Source organism: Mesoplodon mirus (assembly GCF_964341445.2).
Source record: "Mesoplodon mirus genome assembly, chromosome: 8".
Classification (NCBI taxonomy): domain Eukaryota; kingdom Metazoa; phylum Chordata; class Mammalia; order Artiodactyla; family Ziphiidae; genus Mesoplodon; species Mesoplodon mirus.
The window spans coordinates 107,812,364-107,838,322 of record NC_138984.1 but is presented as its reverse complement, the minus strand read 5'-3'; the positions used below and the strand labels follow the sequence as shown (position 1 = coordinate 107,838,322).

The 25,959-nt window shown below is 36.5% G+C and overlaps 2 pseudogenes across 2 annotated transcripts; both read right to left on the bottom strand.

Moving 5' to 3' along the window:
* Window positions 1-7,801: 7,801 nt before the first annotated feature.
* On the bottom strand, window positions 7,802-10,032 carry LOC309809385 (small ribosomal subunit protein uS10-like; annotated as a pseudogene). Its single transcript has 2 exons — window positions 9,948-10,032; window positions 7,802-8,158 (listed from the first exon to the last, which is right to left on the bottom strand). The product of its transcript is annotated as a small ribosomal subunit protein uS10-like (transcript).
* A 9,467-nt stretch (window positions 10,033-19,499) lies between these two features.
* Window positions 19,500-20,740, bottom strand: LOC309809412 (small ribosomal subunit protein mS31-like; annotated as a pseudogene). The gene has a single exon. The product of its transcript is annotated as a small ribosomal subunit protein mS31-like (transcript).
* Between the last annotated feature and the right edge of the window lie 5,219 nt (window positions 20,741-25,959).

Below are 25,959 nucleotides of genomic sequence, written 5' to 3'. Positions count from 1 at the left end.
TAGTTAATACTACTATAATGCATATTTGAAAGTTGCTAACAGAGTAGATGTTAAACGTCCTAACCACAAGAAAAAAAAAATTGTAACTATGAATGGGGACAGATGTTAACTTAGTGTGGCTATCATTTTGCAGTATATTCAAATATTGAATCATTATGTTATACCCCTAACAATAATATAATACTATACGTAAATTATAGCTCAATTCAAAAAACAGAAACTGTAATGATACATTAAATATTATATTAATACCACCACCAGAAAAATAAAATGGGCCACCAGAAGTGAAGTTAAATTTAATAATTTCCTTTTATTTAAATCTAAGTTTTTGTTCTTGTTGGTAATGATTAAATTTATCATATCCCTTCCAAATTTGATTAAATGACTTCCCAACAAATTTCACTTCTTCCCTCTGTCATCCACATGCAGAGCACCCAACTTCTGTATGTGGATAATACAGAGCCAGTGCTGCCCTCCTTTGTCATCATGTACCGGACACTCAGCAATAATTTCTCAGGATTTCTGAATTCTAGATAAGCCAGAAAAGATGAATCTCCCCTTTGATCCACATCGAAGAGATTTATTCATTCACTTGTACTAAACTCCACAACAGTCGTGGAGTCTATATCTTAATTAATGTTATAAAAACAAAACAAAAATAACAAGAAAATGTATTTTTCCATCCTTCTGTGTTTTATAATTGGAGTTCTTTTTTCCTATAACACTCCAGTTCAGCAGAAACAGCCAATTTTCTCAAGTAATTAGGTTGTCTATTTTGGGTAAATATGCTATAGTGTGAGAGTATGTAAAAGTGTCTGTGTGACTTGATATAAATTGTGTTAATTAAACACACCATTGTTGTAAGTAATATCTTTTAAAAACAACCACCAGGGATTTAGTTTTGCACATAGTAATCAAGTTCTGGTGCTTAGAAGACTTAAGCCTAATGAGCCCTGGGAACTAACACCAAGTGAAGATTTTATGTTCTCAGTGACCTGGATCCACTGTGGGACAGAGATGGGGTGAGTGTGTCAATTGAAGTCATCAGTGTCACTCTGCAAGGCAGTCATCAATAGGGCTAACACTGAAGACAGAGATGAGAGCAGAAAAACAAATGTTTACTGAGTACAGACTGTAACTCCCAAACAAGGCCATGTGCTAGATGATATCCATGCATTTCTTTTATAAGCTGCTATAAGCTGTTCTTTTCACAAACATATGGGGATATATTTTCTCTAAAGAGGGCTAACTTGAACCCAAAGTAAGTAACTTAGAGGTCACTAGCTAAAGAGAGCTTACAGAACCAAGAAGAAACTTTACAGAGAGCAAGGGAGCTGGGAACATCCCATGTATCTGAAGGAAGCTTATGCAATTGGAGGAAAACTCCTTACAGAAAAAAATACAAAATTGTGAATAGAAAATTAAACATGGGGTCTTGGGAATTCACACATGAAAACAAATAGCTCCATAGATGCCTGTTTCTGTTATGCATTATAACATAATAAAACACCTCCAAAACGTAATAGCTTAAATCAATAAATTACTATTATCCTTCACATTTCTGGGGGTTGATAGGACTGACTAGGAAGTGTAATAGGGAAGAAACTTTGTATTCTACTACAGGTTAATCACTAAAGGAATGTTGTCTATAAGCTTAAACTATGCATAATGGCCCATCTCTGGGAACCCTGCATCTCAGGTAATGAGCATTAAGCTAAAATACTTTTGCTTAGATCATAGGAAACATCTTGGCCTGGCCCTCCTGTGAATGACTACAAGAAGGAAGAAATTAACATATCCCCTCTGGAGGCTGACCAGAACCAGGAAATGTTTGACTTTACTCCTTCCTCTTTTAGTATAAAAGAAGCCTGAATTCTAACTCAGGCAATATGGTTCTTTGGGACACAAGTCCACCATCTTCTCAGTCTGCCAGCTTGCCCCAGCAACTCATCTTTCCATGTACTGGCCTGTCATGTGGTAAGCAGTACAAGCTTGGACACAGTAACAGTGTTCTTCATGTAGCTGGAATTAGATACCAATTGAAGCTAGAGTCAGCTGAGCATTTGATGAGCTGGACAACAAAGATGACTCATTCACATGGCTGGCATTTCCTGCTGGTGGTCAACTGAGTGCTTAGCCAGGGTTGTTGACCATAATCTTATCTGGGGCTCATTATGGCTTCTGCATGTGGCTTGTGCTTCTCAGAGCCTGGCAGGGTTCTGAGAGGTGGTATCACAAGACACAGCTTTCCGAAAAGGATGTAACAGATTTTACAAGTCCTTTTAAAGAGTTACCAGAAATTGCATACCATTACTTCTACTGTTTTCTACTGGTTAGGCAGTCATTGGGCTAGTCTAGACCTAAGAGAAAGGGAAATAAACTCCATGCCCAATGTGGGGAGCATGACAGAATTTGTAGCGGTATTTAATCTACCTCTGCAAAGCAGATAAAATCCTACTGAAGAGATTAACAGAGCACTGTGGAATTTCAACAATGGTAAACTTGAACAGACAAATAAGCTGGTGATAAACACTGGAGTTTAAAAATGACCAAAACAAATAGGAAATCCTATTACTTTTCTGCCTTTCTTTTAACCCGATGCTGATGAAAGAAATAGAGAAAATGGTAAGGGCAGAAATTTAAGAGGTTAATCTATAAATGGCACCAAGGAAGAATGAGAGAATATTTTCAGCTGGGAGAATCAAGATTACCAATCACACTGACTTTACATATAAGAAAACTGACTAGGGTAAAGTAAGTGAATGGCTCAAAATGACAAGCAAGTAAGGGACAGGATAAGATTAATTCTGGGTTTTATAATCTTATAAATTTATGAGTTACAAAAAATAAAATTAAATTTAAAAAGAGTTAAATTTTAAAAAATCTCTTTTTCATTTACTTTACATAAGTAAATGACAATTTACTTATGTAAATTTACACCAATTTAAATTTAGCCACAGGTAAAAAAGTTTGCAGAGTGAGAATCCAGGTTTTTAGTCTGAACATTTATTCTTGTACTCATCATAATATATGCTTCCCAAAGGAAGATAATGTGTCTTCTTTACTCAGCTTTGCATTTCTGGGATTGAGCACAATGCCTGGTACCTGACATAAAGACATTAAATAAATATTTTAAATAAGTAAATAGCTTTTATTCTTTCTCAAATGTCTTAAAAGGTAAATGTAATTTGTTTGTCCAGTTGATATCTCAAATTATCAGTAAGGTAATATACTATGTATATTGTTTCTTGCTCTCCACATTCTTCCCTGGAAGCCCACACTGTGGCCTGTTAGAATGTATGTCACTGAGGTTTCCGGTGCTTTATTATATAGCAATAGCTGACCAATAAAAAAAGTTTTTTTGTTTGTTTTTGGTTATTGTTGGGTTTTTTTTCTTAAATTATTGTTTTGAAAAAATAAACAAAAAGAAATCCAGAAGGTTCCCACTACTTTTTGTCACTAAGAATACATCAATAGTATCATTCCATGCACCAAAATATAGAAATCTGAAGACATGGAATCATCCAAGGAGTAGGGACAATTCTTAAATCTAGACAGAAAAAAGCTATGACAAATGTCTTCCACATTACAATTTAACTTGAGTTTAATCATTAGAAAAGATTGAAAAGAATTTTCTAGGATAATACAAACAATAAACTGGTTTAGTCTCCATTTTGTTGTACTTGCCCCATTTTTAAATCCCATTTAATTAAATGATAATAGGAATCATTAAGCTAAATGCATAACTAGTCTCAGCAGATTTTTATGTATGAAAATGTTCATATCCAAAGGTTTTCAAAAGGTTTCTGTTGAAGTAAAACTTAGCAGTGATATAAGGGAATACACACTCACCTTAATCATATGACTATCAGGCTACTGAAGATAATTGAGGACTTGAAACATTTTAGGTAAGAACAAAAATCTTAGTTCCAGGTTTCTTTCTCCAGGGAGACATAGCATCAATGGTTCTGCAGAACTGAGATAAGCATAGCTATACCAATCCCCCAAATTCCCAAATATAAAATTATGTCTCATGGTCTTACCAAATTTTCTCCTGTTCTGGGTTGTATACCAATGAAAGGGAAATGCACTGGTGCACAGTGCTTTAGATACTTATGATTAACAGAGAAAACAGAAATTATAAGGCCATGTAACTGGATGGATGTTCATGGGAACAATGAATACTGTAGATACAATTAACAAAGCAGGTCTCCCACCCCAAAGTCAAGACTCTAATTGGGAAGGAAGGAAACTCTAAGATTTGAATTTAGTGACATCTGGGGTGATGCATTTAAAAATCTTGAGTTCCCATGGCATTTACTATTGTCCCGCTCCTCCCTTTTGAAGGCCAGTGCTATCCCCATACTGGAAGATGATTAGAAACCTCTATTGATCTGCTCTCAATTACTTTTTGGCCATTACATCATTAAAACAACATAATAGAGTCAAATAAGTGCTGGACCTTGAAAGGAGGAAGAAGACTGTACACTAAATGACCTGCAGAACTAGCCATTAAATACAAACAAGGATTGGGAGTGTATTTATATGAATGGATTCTGAGAATTCTAGATCAAGGGGCTTAAACGTGAAATTCGGTAAAGTTGAGATTGTTCATAGGGGATCCGTCTTCCATTTTATAGGAGTTTACCCTCCGGAAAAGACCCTTGGAAATAGAACCAACAAGTGGAAACCAGAAATGCCCTAACCACTGTGACAGATAGTGGACACAGGGATCAAAAGGCTCAGAGAATTAGATATGCTAGAGAGGAGATCCTATGAACACTTTATATTAGGGACTCAATGTGAAAAACTGTAAAGAATAAATATAACCTCCTAAACAGTACTCCAGGATCAATTTAATTCAAGGAATAGTAAAGACATATTTATTAAACTCTCCCAAGGGCATATAAACAGAAGAAATTGCAAGGTAGAGAAAATTAATTAAAAATTTTCATAGAAGAACAAATTCAAGACAATAATTTATGACTATAATGTTTAGAGAATGGGAGAAGGAAAAGAAAAAGGCTTTTCAAGGTGTTAATGGATGTGCATTGAACTTTTTCAATCCCATATTAGAGTGAAAATGTGAGGAGTAGGGAAGGAAGGACATAGAGCACAGACTGGCATTTTCCCAATTGTAACATGTCTTTACAGGTTTAAATTTCCCCAGGGAACAAATGACAATATTTTTAATGACCGAGGGGATGACCTCTGCTTCTGTGTGTATTGGAGCTAAACAGTTTCAACAGTCTGGGGCATCTTCTAGCCTGCCTTGTGGCTCAGATGAGTACATTTAAAGGGAATGGGAGTATAAATATCTCTTAGAGACACGGATACTCTGTTGGTTGAGAATACTATACAAATAAAGATAATATGAGGTAAGATAAGTGTTCAAAGAGAGGTAGTTTATTAATGGCAGTGCAACTCTAAGTTCTATTCATCAGAACTACTCTATCTGACATGTGAGCCTTATATGAGGATTTAGATAAAATCAAACATAATACCCATAACAAGCTATTAAAACTTGGATTATTTTCACTAAAATCCTTCAAATTATGACTACGTCAAGAACAATAATATTTATTTGCAATATGCCTGATGCTTACCTGCCCATACTTCCTGCACCTCTGCCCAAATTTTACATATATGATTAAATTTATTACATAAAATTATATATGAATATATATATATTACATATAACTGTACGTGATATAGTTACATGTATATGTATATAATTTATATAATTTATTTTTAATTTTAATTTAATTTTTTAATTTATTTTTAGGTTTGAAGGTGAATTCCTTGGAATTTTTTCTTGAATTCAGTTCAAATTGGTATACGTAAGAAAAGTACTTCAAAGACAATCAGCTTATTGTGTTACAGTGTTCTGAGGAGGATAAAATTACTTTGGCCTAAGGTGACAATAAAGTTTCCTTGATAAATGGGATAAGATTTCTAATTTTTTTCTTTTTTCACTTGGAGGTTGAAGGGACAATGATGAAATGTTGAGAAGTAATTGTTCTATAACTGTCCATGGAGTTGCTGTCATAGCCTAGAACCTCTTGCTATGGTGTCTTAAACTATTCTTTTTTTCTTTTTTATTCTTTTCTTTTTAAACATAATTATTTTCATAATTATGTTTCCTTATAGAAGGATCAGCATCTCCCTATCTCTCTCCCTTTCCATCTTTGTTCTGCAGCTGATGGATACTTAGGAAACCTCCTAGAAGCAGAAACAGCATGACATTATTTATTACACAACTGGATGATGAGAAATTCCCCTCTCCACTATGGAAACAAGACGGAAAAGAAGACAGTACAGTCAGCTTCTTTATATACTTGAAGTTAAAGGAATTATACAGTTGCATAAAATGAGCAGTTAGTGAGATATAAAAATATAAACTGTCTTCTGTTGTGCCACTTCATATGAATTCTATCACATCAAATCATAACAACCCTGTGAAGGTATAATAGTCATTGTAGCAGCCAATATTTATCTAGTTGGAAAATAACTGATTAACTACTCTATGACCTTAGGACGTATATCTGTAGGAAGCTCTCTATATGTTAATTCAGTGTCTACAGAAAATGTGATTGGTAGGAGAATCAACTTTTTGTCTGTTTGTTTAAATGAGGCCTGCAGAACCAAGAAAGTTCCCCAAGTTATACAGCTAGAGTGACATTTTATGGGTAAAATCCAAGTTCTTGTCATCCCAAACCTAGGCCTTTTCTCCGAAGGCCTATTTGTGAAATAGGAGAAATTGTTTTAACTCTTCCCCCTTAAACCCTCTCTGTCCATCTGGACTTTCATAGTATTCAATAATACCATTGGTTCTCAAGACACCTACATCTCTCCCCTCTCTTATAACCTCACCAAAAGCTGTGTTTTTAATAATAAAATATTTAAAAGATCTAATTCACACTGTAATGAGAATGTTAAGAGTAGCTTAATGTGCTACTTTTTCAGATATATTACTTTTTTTTTCCAAATTACCTTCTTTTTTGATGTTTATACTCATAAATTTCATCTTTCACATTTTGCTTATCCTCACCCTAAAAATGTAAACTCAATTACAACAGGTCCATTGCCTGTCTTATTCAGTACATCATTACCAGTGTAATGGTATGGAGTGAGTATGTGATAAATACTAATTAATGAATTGTTTGATATTGGTTATTTGTTTGAATGAATCCAATATTTTTTAAACATTTTTTTGATGTGGACAATTTTTAAAGTCTTTACTAAATTTGTTACAATATTGCTTCTGTTTTATGTTTTGTATTTTTGGCCACAAGGCATGTGGGATCTTAGCTCCCCACCCTGGAATCAAACCCACACCACCTGCATTGGAAGGCGGAGTCTTAACCACTGGACAGCCAGGGAAGTCCCTAATATTTTTCTTTTTTTCTTTCTTTTTTTGGCTATCCATCTAAATTTTTTTTTCTTTTTTTTTTTTTTTTTTTTTTTTTTGCGGTACGCGGGCCTCTCACTGCTGTGACCTCTCCCATTGCAGAGCACAGGCTCCGGACGTGCAGGCTCAGCAGCCATGGCTCACGGGCCTAGCCGCTCCGCGTCATGTGGGATCCTCCTGGACTGGGGCACGAACCCGTGTCTCCTGCATCAGCAGGTGGACTCTCAACCACTGCGCCACCAGGGAAGCCCTATCCATCTAATTTTAATTATTCTGCTTAAAAGGTGGAATGAATTCCATAGCACAACTCTATTCCTAAGACCTGTCAGTATTATGAATAAAAGTCAACAGAAATTAACAACTGGTTATCAATTTATTAAAAATGTTGATTTAAGCATCTGCAATGGTGACTTCAACCTCGATTCCTGGCTCAGTACTGATGGAAGTGATCTGCTTGACGATCTCAGAAGGATGTGCAGGTCAATGCGTCACTTGTGGATCTTCATCTGAAAATGATCCCATGTCTTAGAACCTTCACCACAAGGAGTTTTCCTTGTAGTTTCCTTGTAGTTATTCTCAGAGTTTTGGTAGGGATCTGAACCAGTCTTTTCACTTTGAGATTCTTTTCCTTCACACCAATGATCAGACCAGCACATAACCTCTCCAAAGACTTCATGTTGCGGCTGGTGAGGGTGATTCTAATCTGGTGAATCGTCACCTGTGTCTCCACGGGATTCTTTCTGCTATCTTTATTTTTTGTTTTATTTTATTTTTTTGGAGTATAATCTTATTTTATTTTTTTGGAGTATAATTGCTTCCCTCTGAGCTTCCCTCCTACCCCCCAATCCCACCCCTCTAGGTTGTCGAAAAACACTGAGCTGATCTCCCTGTGCTATGCGGCTGCTTCCCACTAGCTATCTATTTTACATTTGGTAGTGTATATTTCACTACTATACTCATTTCGTCCCAGCTTCCCCACTGTGTCTTCAAGTCCATTGTCTATGTCTACATCTTTACTCCTGTCCTGCCATTAGGTTCATCAGTACCATTTTTTTTTTAGATTCCATATATATGCATTAACATATGGTATTTGTTTTTCTCTTTCTGACTTACTTCAGTCTGTATGACAGACTCTAGGTCCATCCACCTCACTACAAATAACTCACCTTTATTTCTTTTCATGGCTGAGTAATAATCCATTGTATATATGTGCCACATCTTCTTTATCCATTCATCTGTCGATGGACATTTAGGTTGCTTCCATGTCCTGGCTATTGTAAATAGTGCTGCAATGAATCTGATTTAAAAATGAGCAGAAGACCTAAATAGAAATTTCTCCAAAGATGACTTACAGATGGCCAAGAGGCACATGAAAAGAGGCTCAACATCACTAATCATTAGAGAAATGCAAATCAAAACTACAATGAGGTATCACCTCACACCAGTCAGAATGGCCATCATCAAAAAATCTACAAACGATAAATGCTGGAGAGGGTGTGGAGAAAAGGGAACCCTCTTGCACTGTTGGTGGGAATGTAAACTGATACAGCCACTATGGAGAACAGTATGGACTTTCCTTAAAAAATTAAAAATAGAACTACCATATGACCCAGCAATCCCACTACTGGGCATATACCGTGAGAAAACCATAATTCAAAAAGTGTCATGTAGCAAAATGTTCATTGCAGCTCTATTTACAATAGCCAGGACATGGAAGCAACTGAAGTGTCCATCAACAGATGAATGGATAAAGAAGATATGGCACATATATACAATGGAATTTTATTCAGCCATAAAAAGGAACAAAACTGAATTATCTGTAGTGAGGTGGATGGACCTAGAGACTGTCTTACAGAGTGAAGTAAGTCAGAAAGGGAAAAACAAATACTGTATGCTGGCACATATATATGGAATCTTAAAAAAAAAAAAAAAAGGTCAGAAGAACCTGGGCAAGAAGGGAATAAAGATGCAGACCTACTAGAGAAAGGACTTGAGGACACAGGGAGGGGGAAGTGTAAGCTGGGACAAAGTGAGAGAGTGGCATGGACATATATACACTACCAAATGTAAAATAGATAGCTAGGGGGGAGCAGCCACATAGCACAGTGAGATCAGCTCGTTGCTTTGTGACCACCTAGAGGGGTGGGATATGGAGGGTGGAAGGGAGATGCAAGAGGGAGGAGATATAGGGATATATGTATATGTATAGCTGATTCACTTTGTTATACAGCAGAAACTATCACACCATTGTAAAGCAATTTTGCCCCAATAAAGATGTTAAAAAATAAAAACCTCTACAAACAATAAATGCTGGAGAGGGTGTGGAGAAAAGGGAATCCTCTTGCACTGTTGGTGGGAATGTAAATTGATACAGCCACTATGGAGAACAGTATGGAGGTTCCTTAAAAAACTAAAAATAGAACTACTATATAACCCAGCAATCCCACCGCTGGGCACATACCTGAGAAAAACATAATTCAAAAAGAGACTTGTTCGGCTCTCTTTAAAAGCCATGGCTGTAGCACGTCTTCCTGACCGACTTGTTCCTCAGCAAAAGTGAAGAGCGGTGAGTCAGGAGCAGATGCGTGTGACCCAAGGCTCCTCTGCAGCGACGACGACATCTTCCTCAAAGAGCTTCTTTCATTTTTAATTATATTTTTTATCTTATATTTCCATGGCCCTTCCACTATTAGCTTTTACCTAATCACTAATCCTAAAGTGAGAGACTATCAAACTTCTGAGAGCAGTAAGTAAAGAATCACCTGTGTCCACATTACCAAGGTGACGAATTCACCTGTAATTCATAACACATGTGATTTATCTCCACAGCTTAGTTTCCTTATTTTTCCTATTTTTCCCATTTTATTTCTTATGTTCAACTCTTTTATACATCTAACATTATTTTTATGTGCCATGTAAGATAAAGATCTTTTTTTAATATTAGCTCATAATTTTTGTAAAATAATTTACTGAGGAAAACAGTGGGGTTTGAAAAGGCTAGTCTAGGCTTGATATAGAGATTTGAACATTGTGACCATAGAGGTATATTTTTTAAAGCTGACAGGTTGGATGTGATCTCCAGGAAAAGTGTTCTGAGTATGAAAGCATATACCCTTAAAATTTTTTTCTACTCAAATTTATTTATTCTTGGATGAATTTAAATAACTTTTTCTGAATTTTCATTCCATTTATTTGTATATTTATTCTTATGCATACATAAGAATGTGCAAGATTATAGATTATGCAGTTTCAATTTCCAAATATATTTCTTGATATCTTCTATTATTTATTTATCCTTATAAACTCAAAAATCAAGTACTCATGATATCTGCTTTGCCCCACAAAATGTCTTAGTAGCTTTTACCTATCAGCCTGTTCTTCATACTAAGCCAGGGTTTATAATGAAAGATCAATGAATTTAAACTATATTACTTCTTCTTCTTCTTTTTTTTTTGCAGTACTCAGGCCTCTCACTGTTGTGGCCTCTCCCGTTGTGGAGCACAGGCTCCGGACGTGCAGGCTCAGTGGCCATGGCTCACGGGCCCAGCCACTCTGCGGCATGTGGGATCTTCCCAGACTGGGGCACGAACCCGTGTCCCCTGCATCAGCAGGGGGACTCTCAACCACTGCGCCACCAGGGAAGCCCTATATTACTTCTTAAGAGAGCTAACATCTGAGAAATGTGGAGAGAGTTTCATTGACATGACTGAGTATTCTCTATTTCTGGTGAAGCTGCTGAACTAATTGTTGATTTTAATATGTTCCATATAAAGAAGCCAGACTTGGACAGAGAGAAACCTCTGAAAGCACTTGCTTTAAAATTAATATCAGTTGAATCATGAATTTGAAGATAAATCTAAGTGAGGTAGTTCCTATGGACCCTGTATTAGTTTGCTAGGGCTGCTAGAAGAAAGTACCACAGACAGAATGGTTTAAATAACCGAAATTTATTTTCTCACAATTCTGGGGCTGGAAGTTCAAGATCAAGGTGCCAGTAGGATTGATTTCTACTGAAGCTTCTTTCCTTGGCTTACAGACAGCCACCTTCTTGCTGTGTCTTCACGTGGCCTTTTTTCTGTGCCCATACATCTCTGGTGTATTTTCCTCTTTTTATAAGAACACAAGTCTTATCAGATTATGCTCCCACTCATATGACCTCATTTAATCTTAATTAACCCCTTAAAGGCCCCATCTCCAAATATAATCACATTGGGGGTGAAAGCTTCAGCATATGAATATCAAGGGGATACAGTTCAGTCAATAATAGATCCTATGGACTTGCCATGCTTTCTTTACCCCTCTAGATTTGGGGGTTTTGGTGGGACTATGCAACAAGTATTTCTATATTAACACAAAATGTTGTTTGCTTCCTCTGGAAATGGAATAAATTCTTGATGTCATTTTCAGTTGGTTCCTTTATGCACTAAATTTTGTTTTAAATAAATTACTTGTAGTTTTCTTTTCCTGAATAATGACAACCTTCTATATTTTCTAATGTTTTTGTGAGAACATTTTTGCTTTAAAAAACTTATCAACGGTATTCAGATACTACAATCACATATACAAAAATCAATCATTTAATTCAATTAATCTTTGAAGTTTGTGAAGTTTTGTATACATAGTTTTAGTTGTTTTTCCAAACTCACTGGTAAGATAAGTTGGGTGTGTGTGGATATGAGGTTATTCAGAGCAGATTTGACAGGAGGTAACATGTAGGAGAACTACTGAAGAATCAGCCTGAGATGAGTCTTTGACAAAAGACATCAATGTTAGTTCCTTTTCCTCCCTACTAGGAAAAAAAAAAAAGTAAGAGTAGCAATCTCTAATCTTCTTGATGCTTAGAAGGATTAAGTTCTAAGAGAAAAACTAAAATGAAAGAAGAGTTTAAGGCAAGAATTTTATGTGAAGGGACCACCCCTTGACCAGTAGCAAGATAATGGCTACAAAGCCCAAAGAAATTCCCAGGCATACAGAGAAAAGAGAATACTCTGTTTATTCAGAGCACTACAGAAAGGTTGGCAAGAGAGATGTGTGGTAATCTCCTTGGGTAATACACTGTTACAAAGGGTAAAAAAAAGTGTATGTTCTATGTAAAGGAAAAAGCAAGGAAAATTCCTTTTCCTGCAATACCTATAACCCCATGAATTCTCACCTCTTCATAACCTTGACTGAGTTGAGGAATGATATATTATATACTAAATTTTACCTCATTTTGTATGAAAACAAACATAAAAATTACTCTTTCTCTGTGATGACTTCTTATACAACCCAGAAATGCCTTTCTTGTTTCCAAGCCTCTCTTCACAGAGCTACTTCTTTGGCCAGTTTTTTTTTTTTTTTTTTTTTTTGTAAGAATAGCTGTATTAGTGTATACTCAGATGTATAGTTTAAAAATTAGATAACAGTATTCTGAATATTTCTGAGAATAAATGTTTTCTTGTTTTTCTTTTAGGTTTGTGGAGTCAGTGATACAAGTACAAAACAAGAGATGCCAAGAAGTCAAGAGAAATAAGTGAGTTACCCACAATGGGCATGAAACTTTTAAAGAACAAAGCCTTCTCCAGGTGCAGGAAGCTTAGCACTATGATCAAACAGGCTCTTGGTAGTGCAGGTATGTGTAGTAATCATCATGAAGTAAGCATAAAGACAACATCTTTAAAATGGTGGTGATATAATGCTCAGACTAGAAGATATTTCTTCTTCAATTTCTTATGAACATAGCCTGTTTCCAGGCAAGGGAGATATTCAAGTATCTGATCCCACTTGAAGGGAAACATACAGGACAGCCATAACTTGTTCTTCAGTAAACTATTTATTAATCTATTAGGTATATATTAAGTGGAGCACTATTCTAAGCACCAGAGGTATAGAAATGAGCAGATTTGTGCAATAGAGTTTTGGACACAGATAAAAATAAAAATGCGCAGACATGAAAACAGAAACAAAACTAGAAATGAACAACTCCAAGCATAAAAGGTACAATGTCTATAGTAAAAGGAGTAAGCTTGGATTAATTAAATACTGTAGAAAAATAAATGAACAGTAATAGTACCTGATGTAACTGAGAGGACTGAGAAAAGCATGAACCTGGTTTCCTCCTGACTTTATACTTCTTCACATTTTCCCTTTGTTAATTTTGCTTTGTATCCTTTTGCTGTAATAAATCATAGTCATGAGTAAGACTATACTGATTCCTGTGAGTCCTCCCGTGACATAGTTGGTGTTAGAAGTGGGATGTGCTAGCATGACCCTGACCCACTGAAATATGGCAAAAACATTGTTTGGGAAAAGGCAAGTTCAAAGCGTGGAGAAAGATAAACCTCCACCTGTTGGGTGTCTATAAGTTAACCATGGTATGAAAGAACAGCTGAATTGCTGTCTATTGTAAAAGGTAAAAGTTACATATGGAATTTAAAAATGATTTATCTACTCCAGGAGAATCAGCTTGCTGGATTCTCTAGCTATTTTTGGTAATCCAACTACAGTGAGGAGAAAAGAATGCAGTCCAGTAATGTCTTTGGTTGTTGTCTCTCTTCCCAGTGGAAGGAGAAACAAAGAGACCAAACGTTCCCAAATGTGAGCTTTAGATAGCCCAGAAATGTTAAAAGTTTATATTTTCTCTCCTCCAAGTGGGAGAAAAAGATTAAATCAGTTGCCAGAATTGGTTCAAAGCTTTAGATAAACCAGATGGGGGATAAAAGGAAAAATACACTTGCCATTTCTTCATCCTAACTGCTTCTTCAACTGCTGCAGACCTCCTGCCCCCTCTGTGCATTGCAGCTGGAGCTCCCCCAGAAACTGTGAACTTAAACCTGTAAATGTGGAATTTACTGATAGAAGTTATAATAAATTTACAAGAGCATATAAAGAGATTTTTAATTGGCTTTGTACTTTGTGATTATTGCATCTGCATATATGATAAATTTTTTGTAAATTTTTGTAATTTCACAAATCCTAGAGGAAGCAACACAATCAGGGAAAGCTGCAAAGAAATGTGCTCTTAGGATACAGATTCCTTGCTTTTTATCATGGTTGGTTGGTTGGAATTGAGATTCTTGAAGTATTTTAAAAATATGGCTTTGTAACTGATGTTTCTGATTCTGATTTTTGCCTATTATTAGAGCCCCTGAATAAAGGGAGATACATGAACAGAGTCAATCTCCAGATGGAGATAAAATTTTGATGCCTAAAAACAGTTTTAAATTGCTTATGAGTTCTTATAAAATAAGATATCTGACCCTTAGAGGCAGATACTTTTCTAGCCTAATGTGCATATTTTTGAGTGGATCAGTTTGGACACTCAGACTTACAAGACAAGAAAAGCTCAGGAAATCTTTGCTTGTCACTTGGAGTTGGAATACAGCTGTCTGGTCCTATTGAATTTTGGCTTTGCTGCTACTAACGAAAAGCCACTGACTTTTTTAGAATCTGAATTCAGATACTCATTACCTGGATCTAACTCCAAGCTAAAACCTAATATTGACTGTTATAGGCTGTTTTGGCTTCAACATGTGCTATGTTAAAATGAGGCAGGCATAGTTCTCTAATAAACAGAACTCAGATTCCAAGATTGCTGCAGGTTTAGGATCTCCCTCTGTGGGATCATAAACTATGAAAATATCCTTGACGCTGACTGAACCATCTGTGTCACATACAAATGCCCACAGAAAAGGGCTTATTCTCGGATGGAACTATTTGAGCTCTGGACCAATTTTATATTTCTGAGACTGATTGCATTCCTAACTTGTGATCTCTTCCAAAGGCTGAAAGTTGGGAAGAGGACACATCATGGGGATCGCGAACCCTCCACCCACGTCCGACAGATGAGACTCTTGACCCACTGCGAAATGTTCACTGCTGTTGACCTGTGTTTCACTTTCCTGATTAGTTATAGCTTGCAGTCATAAACCATTAGCTTGAGCCTACTTCCCTCAACTTTCTCCTGGTGCTGCAACTCAGTAAGCAATTTTATTACTAAATGCAGCTATTTCCAGAAAAAGGAATTGTGTTTGTGTACAAACTCATTTCAAAAATTTTTGAAAGCTCAGGATTTTGTTCTAATTTCTAAACATGAAGTGTCTTTCTGATTAAGTTGTATGCAAGACTTGCTTTTTCATTTGTTTCTTTTTGTTTTATTTTGTCTTTTTTTAACTGGAGAAAAAGCTTGGACTCTCTTGCATACAACTCTTCTATATGAATGATTTGGGTGACAGTGGGGACAATTGAAACAGTATAAAGTTAGGATTGCTGAATGAGATACACTTACTTTTTACTAACAGAGTAAAAACAAAACCCTGGTACCTGGGCAGACATGGGGAATGAAGAGGGGATTAATGACCTTTATTTTTCAAAACTGTTCCTGGAAGCTTTTTCCTCCTACCAAAGCAAAGAGAAAAATCCCCAGTGTTGACTTTCCAAGCTGCTGTGAGCATTTTGAATCAATCTTACTGCTGGGCCTATGATCACACCTGTCTCTGAGACAGCAGAGGGTGGCCTCAGCACTTTCCACGCAGAACACCTCCAGATGCCATTCACGTTTGTGATGAGGATGAACTGGTGTCAGGGACAAGCAAAACTATTTGGAATTGACTGTCTCAGGCTGTTCATTTGAAACCAAGAACTGAACTGAGTTAAGTGGACGGGACTTAGAATCCTAGAGCAATAGGACCCAGAGTGGGAAGCCACATCAAGGGCACTATTAACTTATACTGCCTAATTAATGTAGATCCTGTTTGGGGGTCCCTAACAATGATAAATTCTTTATTATATTATAATGTCCTGCATGTGCCCTCTGGGATTATACTTTTTATGTGCCCTGTCAAGACACTGCCTTACCCCTGGAAGGCATTCAGGTTGACTTGAACTTACAGACCAGAATTCTGGTGTGCCTAAATTGATGCCATGGGCCAGGTAAGAAAGGGTAAGGAGGAAGGCACTTGTTTTCTAAGATAGACTTTTATGGTAAATGGGATTTGTTTTAACTGAATAAATTCATGTCCCCTAAAGGTTATCACTGAGATAACACTGCAATTTGGGGGGTTCTCCTGATAATAATTTTGTTGTAAATATGCCTTGACCAGAGGGCAAGAGGTGGACCGTGCAGAAAAAAGTTGAAATAACAGGGCTGAAACTGCTATCCTTAGTAAACTGCTAAACTGCTATCCTGCTTGCAAGGCTGACCCTGGGCTGGGGTCTGTTAACTTAGGTTTCAAGGGGGTTCCAGTCATCCCCAGAACTGGTAAGAGTGGTTCACTGTGCCTAAATTGTTTGTACAACAATATGTTTTATGCTGACCACCTGCTTTCCTTCTTGGAGTCTGTATTTTTGATACGCGATAGCGAGAGGGTGCATGCATAACCAACTCCCAATAAAACCCTTGGCCACTGAGTCTTTAATGAGACTAGTGACAGTGTTTTACACATGTTGTCATAACTCACTGCTAGAGAAATTTTGTGTCTCCTGGGAGAGGACTTTTGGAAGCTTATGCCTGATTTCCTTGATACTTTACTACATGTGGCTTTTCCCTTTGCTGATTTTCTTGATATCTGTATTTGTTTACCAGAGCTGTGTAACAAAATACCACAGACAGGGTGGCTTAAACAACAGAAATTTACTTCCTCAAAGTTCTGGATTCTAGAAGTTCTAGAATTCTAGAAGTTCTAGGAGTTGTGGATTGACATGTTGATAGGGTTGGTTCCTCCTGGGGCCTCTCTCCCTCTCTCCCTTGCAGATGGCCACACATTTTCTGCCTCTTCACATGGTTATTTCTCTGTTCATGTGCCCCTGGCATTTGTGTGCCCAAATCTCCACTTATAAAGACTCCAGTCATATTGCATTAAGACCCATTCTAATGGCCTCATTTTAACTTAATCACCTTTTAAAGGCTCTGTCTCCAAATACAGTCCCATACTGAAGTACTGGGGGTTAGGACTTCCATATATGAATTCGGGAAAGGGTGGGAGAGGCATGATTTTAAGCCCAGAACAGTATCTATTGCTGTAATAAATCATAGCCATGAGTACAACCATATACTGAGCTCTGTGAGTCCTCCTCATAAATGATCAAACCTGGAGGTGTGTTGGGGGCTTACAACAAAATCAGTATATAGCCATTTTTTTGTAAATGTTTTGTGTGTGCTTCATATGAAAAAAGATTACTTACCAGTTTTGGTGTATGTCATTCTATATGTGTAAATTTTGTCAACTTTGTTAATCATGTCTTCATGGTAATTTTTTTCTGGAATGTTTTTTGGTGACTTTGTTATTTTATTTTATTTTTCTGCTGGTTTTCTCTCCTTTCTGTGTACCTTATTTTTGCATTGTGAATCAGGCATTTAGTTGAAAGCCTATTTGTAGCAATTCTTTTGTAGAAAAGAGGATTTATTTTTCCTCTTGAAAGGTGCTTGGAGACAACGGCAATCTAAATCAATTCATTCAACTCCAGGTTTTGAAATGATTTGAAATTGCTTTACAGCCACTAAGTCTGAACTACTTCCAATTAAACCATAATTTGGGGATGTAGCTTTTAAGAACCCAATGTACATTTTTTCATCCAAGCCCTACAAGGCTGTTAATACCTCTGATACACTTCTCAGGCATTTACTTTCCTTTACTCAGTTAAAAAAATCCCCTAGAAAAAATGCTTCTCAGTTTTATTTCTCTGAATTTCCATTTTCTCTTGGATCTTATTCTAAGAATGTTTCACAATCTTGTAAGCTCTCAGGATATTTTTTTTACATTTTATCAAGCATTTCTGATCATCCTCAGTAGGAAGATAATTCCAAACTAACTAGTATAAAAGTAGAGGTCCTCTTAGCCTTCATTTCTCATTTATCAAATGTTATTATATCTCTACTTTGAAGGTTTATGATGATGGTCAAACTAGATGTTTGAGTCAGCCTTTTGAGAAGTTTCTTGGCTGCGGTCTACATATACAAACTCCTTCTTTTCTTCATTTGATTAGCCAGATCAAAGAAATAAATCTTTTGGGATAAGCCCTTTTTTAATGTCTTTTTTTAGTAAACGATACATTCATCTATCACATGAACATTGTGCTGTTAGAAAAGCCATTTTAACCTTATTTACTAAAAGAAAACTTCTCATTTGATCTGAGATCTATGTTTTATTCGAAGATTAATTCAAGCTCTTTGTCTTTCTGGGAGACAACTATAATCTACTTTTCTCTTAATAAATATCACTCTAAACCTTCTAATATATTTTATATTAAATATTGCTTGTAAATGTACTTAAATCCTACAATCATCTAATGAAAAACCATAGCATTTATAGATAGAAAACTGTAGAAGCTGCTCTGGGAATAGATATGTTCATATAGTCAACTTTTTTTTTCTTGGCCACACCACAGGGCATGTGGATCTTAGTTCCCAGACCAGGGATAGAACCTGCGACTCCTGCAGTGGAAACATGGAGTCTTAACCACTGGACCACCAGGGAAATCCCCATACAGTCAACTTTTGAATCCAATTATTTCAAAATATTCTCAGGTGTCTTATAAGTAAAAAAAAAAAAAGAAAAAAAATTAAAAAACATACTTAGAAAAGCTAGAAAAGTATTTTGAAGGAAGTGTAAAGGAAACAAGCTACATAATTTTGAAATAATGTGTTTCCTAAAGAACTTATATCACCAGTAGTAAGCACTAGGGAGAAGAGAGCTGTAGACCTCTCCTTAGCAAGCATGTTTCTTTTATGCTTTATCAACTCTTCTAGAAGAGCAGAGTCTGACTGGAAACTTAAATTTCCACTGAATTGTATTTTAAATGGTAACATACTACTATTGAAAATAAAAGAGATGCTGAAGGTTCCAAGCACAGTAGAGTTATACATTCTTTTCTACAGAACTGATGGACAATTAGAGCATGTTTGTGAAGTTATATTTATTAATAGAATTATATTTATAATGCAATTCAGTGGATTTTTCGTTAAAGGAATTGTGCAATAGTTTGTTAATGGATATAGTTGTTGTCTGATGATATTTAAGCTTGAACTTTTAAATATTGGATTTTTTTTCTAGTAAAATTTTTAATTATAATATGAATCTCCAACAGCTTGAAATAAAAATTTCCATGGTCTTCAATTGAACTGTATGCCGCTTTCTTTTAGAATGTCTTATTTTTCATTAAAATAATTTCTAAACCACTCTACATGTTCAACCTTCTGTTTAACACTCAGATATGGGTTTTTGGAAAGGCCACATGTCATCAGCTCCATGAAGTGGCGAATTGGTCCTTGTTTTGGAAAATCCTCCAGGTATTTATCCAGAAATATATGTTCATGAAATTCTGAACCATCATCATCAAAACCTGCTTCGTTGTTAGTTGGGAACTCCCACAATTTCCCCTCTTTTGTTAACTGGATCATCTCTTCAAAACCATTCTGAAAGGGTTGTTCATTGATTGCCGCTAACTGCTTAGAAAATTCTACATCCCAAAGAGAAGGTGCTGCCTCTGTTTCAGGTGCCTCTTCAGTAACTGCTTTAAGCTCAAAAATATTAAGCCTCTTCCCCTTCAATATATTTTTCCTAAAACTTTTTCTCAGGTCAGTAGCCTTCTCTTGGCCAACAAAATCATTAGTCCCTTCATCAAACTGAATCTGATGCACTGGTCTTGTGCTAACTCTCGCTTTGGCAGATCTGGCAACTTTCATATCTGATATGATCTTAGTGAAACTAATTTTAGATCCCTCTCCATCCTTCTGTGCCCTCGAGGCTTCCTCGTGCTGCTGGAGCTGCTTGAGCAGCTCTTACTTGGTCATCTGCTTGTCAAAAGGGAGAGAGTCTGCAACCGTGGATGCAGCAGCCACCAACTCCGGGCTCAGGGACTCACTTCTCTTTTGGGGGGCATCTTCTGGAGCTTTCTTAAGTCTGCCAGTTGAAGCCTCTAGACTTTTAAGTTGGCTTCTGTTGGGTGGCTTTGTTGTTTGTACATTTACTGTGCTTAATTCAACTTTCATTCCCTTAAGAATATTTTACGTCTTTTTACGTATTCTCCTTTACACTATGTTGGCTCTCTGTCTCCTTGGAAATCTCTAGGGTTGGAACAGACTGCTCATCTTTCCTGCTATAGATCACGATGTTAGTGCCAAAATATCTTTGGATATTATTTTTTGTCTTGACCGTGTCATGCAGAGACGCGAGTAGCATGATGGCGGCCGCCAATACCTCTGGGCCTCCGGAGCACAAAGGGAGGCGGGAAAGGGGGCGAAGAGGGAGGAGAGCTGAGAACCTCGGAAACATCGAGGAGAAACAAACAGAACAGAATTGGGCACACAGAGGCGACGAAGCGTCCTCTAAATATTGGATATTTTTAAAGCAGTATTGCTCATAGTAATATGGGGATGAATATAAGGAAATGGAATTTTGACTTGATATCTATTGCTTTTGACTGTTCATCATCTATCTCCTCTTCATTGGCAATGAAATGGTGAGTTCCCTTTGGAAAACTACCCTTTGTTTCTCATGCTCTCTTGATTCTACCCCTTTTTTTTTTTTTCTGTACGCAGGCCTCTCATTGCTGTGGCCTCTCCCATTGCGGAGCACAGGCTCCGGACGCGCAGGCTCAGCAGCCATGGCTCACGGGCCCAGCCGCTCCGTGGCATGTGGGATCTTCCCGGACCGGGGCACGAACCTGTGACCCCTGCATCGGCAAGCAGACTCTCAACCACTGCGCCACCAGGGAAGCCCTACCCTTTTCTAATTAAGAGGAATGTGACTCACTAGGCCAATTAGACACTTCCTGTTGGGAATTTGAATCTTGAGCAGCATGATGAGAATAAAAAAATGTTTGGAGTTCATTTATCCCAATAATAGTGGCCTGAAAAGTCCGATCAGTTCGGCTGCCTTGGTCCCAGAAGATGCCTTGTGTCCTGTCCTCTGTATTACCTGATTACACTGCTTTCCTTTATTTGTGCCATACCAAATTCTTCCAGTAACTTTGTCCTCCTTTTCTAAGTTAATCAGAATTGTTTTCTGCACACAAGTGCCTAACCAACTGGTGATTTTTATACAGAAAGCACATGGAATAATAGGTAAATCTTTTCGTTTTTTTAATTTCAATTTTTAATTGTTGTTTTTATAGAAATACATTTTATATTGGAGTATAGTTGCTTTACAATATTGTGTTAGTTCATAGTGTACAGCAAAGTGAATCAGCTATATGTATACATATATCCACTCTTTTTTGCATTTCTTTCTCATTTAGGTCAACACAGAGCATTGAGTAGAGTTCCCTGTGCTACACAGGAGGTTCTCATTAGTTATCTATTTTATACGTAGTATCAATAGTGTATATATGTCAATGCCAATCTCTCCCAGTCCATCCCATCCCACCACTTTCCCCCTTGGTATACATACATTTGTTCTCTATGTCTGTGTCTCTATTTCTGCTTTGTAAATAAGATCATCTATACCAATTTTTTCAGATTCCACATATATACCTTAATATATGATATTTGTTTTTCTCTTTCTGACTTATCTCACTCTGTATGACAGACTTTAGGTCCATCAATGTCTCTACAAATGACCCAATTTCATTCCATTTTATGGCTGAGTAATATCCCATTGTGTATAGGTACCACATCTTCTTTATCCATTCCTCTGTTAATGGACATTTAGGTTGTTTCCATGTCCTGGCTATTGTAAATAGTGCTGCAATGAACACTGGGGCGCATGTATCTTTTTGAATTATTGTTTTCTCTGGGTATATGCCCAGTAGTGGGATTGCTGGGTCATATGGTAGTTTTATTTTTAGTTTTTTAAGGAATCTCCATACTGTTCTCCATAGTACCAATTTACATTCCCACCAACAATGAATGAGGGTTCCCTTTTATCCACACCCTCTGCAGCATTTATTGTTTGTAGATTTTTTGTTGATGGCCATTCTGACTGGTATGAGGTGATACCTCATTGTAGTTTTGATTTGCATTTCTCTAATACATAGTGATGTTGAGCATCTTTCATGTGTAATGAAATTTCTGCTTGTGCTAAACTTATCTACTGCAGTGGTTCCAAAAACTGGCTTCAAATTAAAGTCAATGAACTTTAAAACCATGTTAATTGCCAATTAATTCAGACTCTTGGTCATGAAGGCCAAGCAAAAATGTGTTTAGTTTGTTTGTTTTATTGTTGTTGTTGTCAGTGCTTTTCATTTTAGCTTATTTTTTTAAATGTGGTTTTATTCTGTCATTTCAAAGAAAACATCTTTTATTGTGAGTTCTAAAAAAAATATTCCATCTTCCCCTCCCTTTTCCTAAGGTCATACAGTCTTAAAGCATGGCTTACCTCAATTTTTATAATATCTTTTATCTTGGGTCAGTAGTAGTTTTATGTGTTTTATTTTTATAGAAAGGTTTATAAACAGTATAAAATACCAAATAATTTATCAAGATTTATATTGAAAAATGTAGTCCCCTGACTCTTTCATTTCCTATTCCTATTTTCCCTTCTCTGTCTTTGAACTAAGCTTTTCCTTCTGGTATTTATTTCATATTATTAAGTAAATAGTCATTTTTTCCTAATTTTTCAGTTTTACATAATAAGTATTTTAATTATATTAGTCAGTGTTTTTCAGAGAACCAGTATCAATTGGATATATATTATTATTTATATTATTATTGTATAAGTGTTATATATTATCTTACTATATATGTTCCTATTGTAGGATATATATCAATTTATTTATTTATTATATATTTATCATTTATTTATATACATATTATAAGGAATTGGATCATGTGATTATGGAGGCTGAGACGTCCCAAGATCTGCAGTTGGCAAGCTGGAGACCCAGAAGAGCTGATGGTATAGGTTCTAGTCTGAGTTTGAAGACAGAAGACCAATACATTATCTTGGAATCAGTCAGCCAGAGAAAGCAAATTCTTTCTTACTCAGCTTTTTTATTCTAGTCAGGCTTTCAATGGTTTGGATGAAGCCCACCTACATTGAAGAGAGCAATTTGTTTTACTTAGTCTACTAATTTGAATGTTAATCACATCTAATTATGCTAAGAAGAGAGCAAATAATGTGTGATCTCTCATCTACCTATCTATCTATCTTTGGAGCTGTAGCCCCATCCCTTATTCAATGCTATCACTACTATTGGGGTCATGTCACTCTAATTCAGTTATATTACCCTAACGTTGCCCCTGTCTCCTTCACAGAGGCAAGGTTCTGTAAGCAATTGTTTAGTTTTCTTTTGGTTATGATTAATGATTCTTGGCTTTGGAGTATATTTACCCAGTAAGCAAGACAAAGCCAGATAAAGAAGAATCTCAGTCTCAAAATCAGTGTCATGGAAAATATTAGTGATTAATAAAATTCCATCTGACAACTTAGATATGCAATATGTTAAATTGGAAATAACAATGAAAATAAATAAAAAGAATATCTTTTCTCATGTTCTCAGTGAAAGAAGTCCAATAAAAATTCAGCAAACTTCCTTAACACCAATACACATTTCCCAATTATTTTGTTTTTTGATGTGTTCTCTCATAAAAAATAGCAATGCCCTGTGGAACATGATTGATTCCATGTTTTGGGGCAGGAAAAATTTAATTTGGACTTTGAATATACTATTATTGCCAGAAGGAAGGATTCTTTCAAGGCTGCCTGGTGGGAGATGGCTAATATTAAAAAGACAAAAGGAACCATATTAAAGGGGCTTATAATGGCTGACTGTGACAATTTTAACTTAATGATGACAGGAAAAAACTCTCAGAATTAATGGAAACAAATTCAGTTCTTCAAAGGCCATGATTTCATAGTAACATATGAAACTGAGAGGACTTCTCTGGTGGCACAGTGGTTGAGAATCCGTCTATACCAATGCAGGGGACATGGGTTCAAGCCCTGCTCAGAGCAGATCCCACATGCCATGGAGAAACTAAACCCATGCGCCACAACTACTGAGCCTGTGCTTTAGATCTTGTGAGTCACAACTACTGAGCCCGCACTCCTAAGAGCCCATGCTCTGCAACAAGAGAAACCATCACAATGAGAAGCCTGTGCACTGCACCAAAGAGTGGCTCCTGCTCGCTGCAACTAAAAAAAAAAAAAAGCCCACTCACAGCAATGAAGACCCAACACAGCCATAATAAATAAATAAGTTAATTAATTAATTAAAAAAAGAAAGTGAGAAATTAACATAACGTGTATTAATTACAATACAAAAGTAGGAGAGTATTATTGTATATGCATTAACTGTTTTTTTCTATTAAGTATATGTTTTTTATAAACTGCAAAGATGTGCATGTCCTTATTTCTCTCAGAGTAATAGAGAATAATAAATTCTGAGGTGGGGGGAAGGAGTGTTACTTATGCAAATAATTCTAGAGAAGTTAGTGGCTGTACCATGAATAAGAAAAATAAAGTAGTCCCAATGCCGTGTAAAATAGACAGGTTGATGATGGTCCTGCAGTGTGTTTCAGTTTGGTGTATTGGCTAAATTTTTCCACAAAGGAGATTTTTTTTTTTTTTTTTTTTTTGCGGTACACGGGCCTCTCACTGCTGTGGCCTCTCCCGTTGTGGAGCACAGGCTCCAGACGCACAGGCTCAGCGGCCATGGCTCACGGGCACAGCCGCTCTGCGACATGTGGGAACTTCCCAGACCGGGGCACGAACCCGTGTCCCCTGCATCGGCAGGCGGACTCTCAACCACTGAGCCACAGGGCAGCCCCATAGAGGAGAATTTAACATATAGATGTGATCCTTCATCTAGCATGAAAGACATCTTTTGAAGGACCTACTAAATGGAATTACATACAGATAAAATATCCTTATGTTTGCTTGTTTGTTTCTGTTTTTTTCCCAATATTTTTATCCTAGTAAAATACACCTAACATAAAATTTACCACAGTAACCATTTTTAAGTGTACAGTTCAGTAGCATTAAAACTCATGATGATGTCCTACCATCACCACCATCCATCTCCACAACTTTTCATCTTCTATAACTAAAACTCTATACAAGTTAAACAAGAACTCCCCATTTGCTCATTTTACCCCAGCCTCTGGCAACCATCATTACATTTCATCTCTATGATTTTGACTACTCTAAATACCTTATATAAGTAGAGTCATACTGTATGTGTCTTTTATATGACTGACATGTCATTTAGCATAATGACCTCAAGGTTCATCCATGTCACAGCATATGTCAGAATTTTCTTACTTTTTAAGTCTGGATAATATTCTGTTATACGTATATACCACACTTTCCTTATCCATTCATCCATCAATGGATACTTGGGTTGTTTCCACATTTTAGCTATTGTGAATAACGCTGCTATGAACATGGGTGTATGGACATCCATATAATTTTAATAATATCTAAGAACAGACAAAACATTAGATTATATAATACTTACCAAAAATAAGAGTGTGCATAATTTGTCTCAAAAACTAGGTTAAAAAAGTCTTACAGGCATACCTCAGAGACATTGTGAGTTTGGTTCCAAGCCACCACAATAAAGCAAATACCACGATAAAGCAAGTCATACAAATTTTTTGTCTTCCCAGTGGGTATAAAACCTGTATTTTG